This window comes from Silene latifolia, chromosome Y (assembly GCF_048544455.1).
Source record: "Silene latifolia isolate original U9 population chromosome Y, ASM4854445v1, whole genome shotgun sequence".
Lineage (NCBI taxonomy): Eukaryota > Viridiplantae > Streptophyta > Magnoliopsida > Caryophyllales > Caryophyllaceae > Silene > Silene latifolia.
In genome coordinates, this window is record NC_133538.1 from 37,656,764 (window position 1) to 37,661,759 (window position 4,996).

Genomic DNA, 4,996 nt, shown 5'->3' on the forward strand with positions numbered 1-4,996 from the left:
ACTTTTATAGACTGAAAATAGCAAATAGAATTGATCTTGTCTCTCTGTGGTTCGACCCTTACTATCACTAGCTATAGTTTTAGTTCGGATTTATAAGTATTATTTTTGACACCTTACGACGGGTATCAAGCTTAAAGCTACTATTGCGCCCGAACCGGTTTACTTTGCAATTTCTATGATTTATTGTAGGAATGAGTGGAAGTGAGCAAAACCAAGCTTAAATCGTCCTCCGGAAGCAACTCTATGGAAACTTGGAAGATGGGAGTTCGGACTCGTCCACCTCGGGATGCGTGCATGGAGCTTAGAGGCTGTTTGGAAGAGGAAAGGAGGTTACTGCACAGCTCAGTTGGTCGATCGACCAACATCACCAGTCGATCGACCGTGGACGTTCAGCAGGAGATATTGCACTGCACTGACTGGTCGATCGACCATGCCCCTTAGTCGATCGACCAGGCCGCGAGGCTGAGATTTATTTCATGTTTTAGACTTTTGAACTCCCAATTTGTAATTAACTTTTGGAAGTACGTTTATCAGTAGTTACGCAGCAATAATTTAGGTTATGCTTTTCATTATTGAAGAAACTCAAGTTTAGATCTAGTTTTGGAGGCGACGGATTCCAATTTCAATTACTTTGTTCATCAATTCTTTAGTAAGCTTTAATGCAATTTCCTTCTTCTTTTATTTCTTGTCAATTCAATTCTTGTTGTTATCATTTTTTATTCAAGCAATTCAGTTTTAATCTTTTGTCTTAAATTCAATTTCAATCATGTCAATTTCATTGTATGTCTTTATATTTTCAATTGTTATAGTTTTAATCATGCATAGCTAATTATATTGATTGGGAACGAGGTGAGCCATGGCATAAATTAGGTCGATTTATTAGTATGATTTCTTCCGTATCGATCTTGTTTCCTTTTGATAAACCCATCTTGCTAGATTGAAAGATTAGTAGGTTAAGTTTTCATTAGTTTTGGAATTTCCTTTGAGCGAAAGCTTGAGAAATTCTAGGGAATTAGAAGACCGTAAGGTTAAATTTGAGCATTGATCGAAAGGCTTGCTCTTACTCCCTGAGACCGTTACAAGACCTCTGCTATCTCTTTTGACCTGACCTTAGCCATGGTGAACCGAAGTTCCTGATCTCTCTTTATCTTATTTGAGAAACTCTTTATTTTGTCAATTAGTCTTTAGAATCAAACCAATTCAAAACCCCCATTTAAATTGTTACTTCAATAGATTAAAAATTAGCAAATAGAATTGATCTTGTCTCTCTGTGGTTCGACCCTTGCTATCACTGTCTATAGTTTTAGTTCGGATTTATAAATTTAATTTTGATACAAAATGACGGTATCAAATTTTGGCGTCGTTGCCGGGGAGACGGTGTAATTCTGTTTGCTTTATTTTTAGTTTATTTTCTTGTCTCAAGGAACTTTGGTTCCTTGAGGGTGTTACTTACTCTTGCTTCTAGTTTTGCTTTTGCACAGTTAGAAGACAGGTTTTTGAGAGGAAGACTTGAGTACTCTCAGTTTTGCGAACATGACTACAATATATGACAATCTTCAGCCACAAGAGCAGCATGTTCCAAAGGGATACGTTTTACCCACCCCCACTACTGGTAAATTCGAATTTCGTTCCTCCTATATTGATTTAGTGGAGCGAAATCAGTTTGCTGGTCTACCGGACGAGAATCCTTTGAAGCATATGGAAATTTTCACGGACTCATCATTCCATACCTATACCGGCTGGGGTGACCCAAGATGAAGTAAAGGGGTTGATGTTCTTATACTCCTTGAAGGATTCTGCGCGAGATTGGTACCGCTACCTTGATAGGGTAGCAGCTGGAGTCACGGATTGGACATCTCTAGCACTAGCCTTTTATAAAAAATACTTCTCACTCGCAAAGACTGATGCCTTGAGGAGTAAAATTTCAAATTTCCAGCAAGGACCTGATGAAGAATTTTGTGAAGCATGGGGACGTTTCAAGAGCTTGGTTCGGTCTGTCCCTCACCACGGTTTCCAGCAGTGGTACCTTTGCAACTTATTCTATAATGCTTTATATGATGACTACAAGGTTATTCTAGATGCGGCTGCGAATGGTAGGTTCCAAAATAATACCAGTCAGAATAAAGGTTGGAACACTATTGAGGAGATGGCGGTCCATAGAGCTGAGTTCGGAAGTTCGCGTGGAAACTCGCGAAAGCAAAGCGATGAAATGAATGCCGTTACAACACTCATAGCTTCTATTGCAGTCCGTCTCGAGAAGCTCGAGATCTCTGAAGCTTCCAAGGAAAGAGTTGAAATTCCTGCCCATAACTCAGATGAGACCGCGGAATTGAGAGAAACAATCCGAGCTCTTTTGGTTCAAGTCGCGAAAATAGAAGCAGCTGGGATTGAATCTACAAAGAATTTTGTGAAGCAGTTGGAGAATTTAGAGGCTAAGCAAGTCGCCAATCCTTCAAGCAAATGTGAGGGGCCAATTGAAATCATTAATGCCATTAATCTCAGAAGTGGCCTTTCTTATGATGGTCCTGATAAGCCAAGAGAAGACTCGGAAAAAGATGAAAAGAAGAATTCAATTTCTGTTGCAAAAACGAGCTTTACTGCCAGTACCGGCGGTCGATCGACCAACAACAGCAGTCGATCGACCGGGATGTCAGATGAAAAAGTTTCTGACAAGAAACTAATTGAGCCCAGCACAAGTGGTCGATCGACCACCACTACCAGTCGATCGACTGAAGTTTTTAACGAAGCAGCTTCTGACCAGAAACTGTTCATGCCCAGCCAGATTGGTCGATCGACCGAGGCCAATGGTCGATCGACTGGGTCTCCAGTACAGAACGCAAATCCGTCAACTAATCTGCATGATTCTACACTTATTGATGATTTGACGGAGGTTTTAAACTTACGGAAGCCGAAGATTACTGATCCTACGGCCAGTGTTACAGTCCCGTATCCGGAGCGTTTAAAGAATACTAAGCTGGAGCGCAAGTTTGGTAAGTTTTTGGAGACGGTCAAGAACCTTGAGGTAACTATTCCGTTCACTGATCTAATTACTCAGGTACCCTCTTACGCTAAATTTATGAAAGACATTTTGAATCGTAAGAGAAATTTTCATGATGATGGTAATGTTGCTTTTGTGGAAGAATGCAATGCTCTTTCGTAAATTAATATACCACCTAAATTAAAGGACCCGGGTAGCTTTTCAATTCCCTGCACTATAGGTAACCACGAAATTGGAAAGGCCCTTTGTGATTTAGGGGCCAGTGTCAGTGTCATGCCATATTCCGTTTGCGAAAGGCTAAATATTGGTAGACTTAAGGTGACCGATATTACCCTTCAGATGGCAAATAGATCGACTCAGAGGCCTTTAGGAGTCTTAGAGGATGTACCCGTTCGAGTGGGTAAGTTCTTTATTCCTGTCGACTTCGTTGTTTTGGACATTGCAGAGGACAGTCAGATACCTATTATTTTAGGTAGACCATTTTTACATACAGTTGGGGCTGTAATAGATGTCAAACGCGGAATCATAACCTTAGAGGTAGGGGATGACACCATTGAGTTCAGTCTTGCTCGTAAGGCGACTGAACCTACTGATGATGATACGTGTTATTCCATTGATATTGTTGACAGGGCTGTTAATTATAACTGGAGGGAATACTTAGACAAAGATCCCTTAGCTGATCTAACCCGTTTAGATGAGTGTGCAGGTAGTACAGCGGGGAATGTTGAGGAGCCAGATGCTTTGGTAGCCTCAATGGAGAGCTATGAGCTCACGGAAGAAGAAGATGAGATGCTCTTAAGCCTGGCCAACGAGAATTTGGTAAACACTTGCTATACCATTGAAGCCGATTCTGTCTCTGCTGTAGAGGTAAAGGTGCCAGAGCGTAAGCCACTTCCTCCTAATCTTAAGTATGTTTTTCTAGATGATACGGAGCAGTACCCAGCTATTGTCAGTGCTAAGCTTAATGATGATCAGCTTTCTGCTTTGATGTGTGTGCTTAAGAATAACAGGAAGGCTCTAGGTTACTCTTTGGATGATATTAAGGGCATCAGCCCTGATATTTCTATGCACAGGATAGAGCTGGAGGAAGGCCACAAGCCTTACAGATAGGGTCAACGCAAGTTGAACCCTAAGATGCAGGAAGTTGTTATGGCTGAGGTGATGAAACTACTCGATGCAGGTATTATTTATACAGTTGGCAACTCCAAGTGGGTTAGCCCAATTCAGGTAGTTCCAAAGAAAGGAGGGACTACCGTGGTTAAAAATGAGAAAAATGAATTAATACCAACACGAGTTGTGACAGGGTGGCGGATGTGCATTGATTATAGACAGTTGAATGCCGCCACCAAGAAAGATCATTTCCCCCTCCCTTTTTTTGACCAAATGACTGAAAGACTTGCTTCTACCAAATTTTTCTTTTTTTTAAACGGATATTCAGGGTTCTTTCAGATCCCTATTCATCTGGATGATCAGATTAAGACCACTTTTACCTGTCCACAGGGTGTTTTTGCGTACCGCAGGATGCCCTTCGAATTGTGTAACGCCCCAGCTACCTTTCAGAGGTGCATGATGGGGATTTTTTCTGATTATATAGAGAACATTATGGAGGTATTTATGGATGATTTCTCAGTTTATGGTAATGACTTTGATCGTTGTTTAGCTAATCTTGATAAAGTCATGCAGCGTTGTATTGATGTTAATCTTGTTTTAAACTGGGAAAAATGTCAGTTCATGGTCAATGAGGGAGTTGTGTTAGGGCATCTGATTTCTGATAAGGGTATACATGTTGATAAAGCAAAGGTGCAGGTGATTGAGCAATTGTTTTCTCCCGTGAATGTTAAAGGAGTGAGGAGTTTCCTTGGTCACACTGGTTTCTATCGGCGTTTCATTAAGGATTTTTCAAAAATTGCTAAACCACTTACACAATTGCTCCTTAAGGATGCTGTCTTTGAGTTTACTGATGAGTGCCTTTTAGCTTTTAACAGGTTGAAGGAGGCT

General features: G+C 40.9%; 1 non-coding gene across 1 annotated transcript; it reads right to left on the minus strand.

Moving 5' to 3' along the window:
* Nucleotides 1-1,904: 1,904 nt before the first annotated feature.
* On the minus strand, nt 1,905-2,013 carry LOC141635912 (small nucleolar RNA R71). Its single transcript, XR_012540565.1, has one exon. It is a non-coding gene; the product is annotated as a small nucleolar RNA R71 (small nucleolar RNA).
* Nucleotides 2,014-4,996: the final 2,983 nt, after the last annotated feature.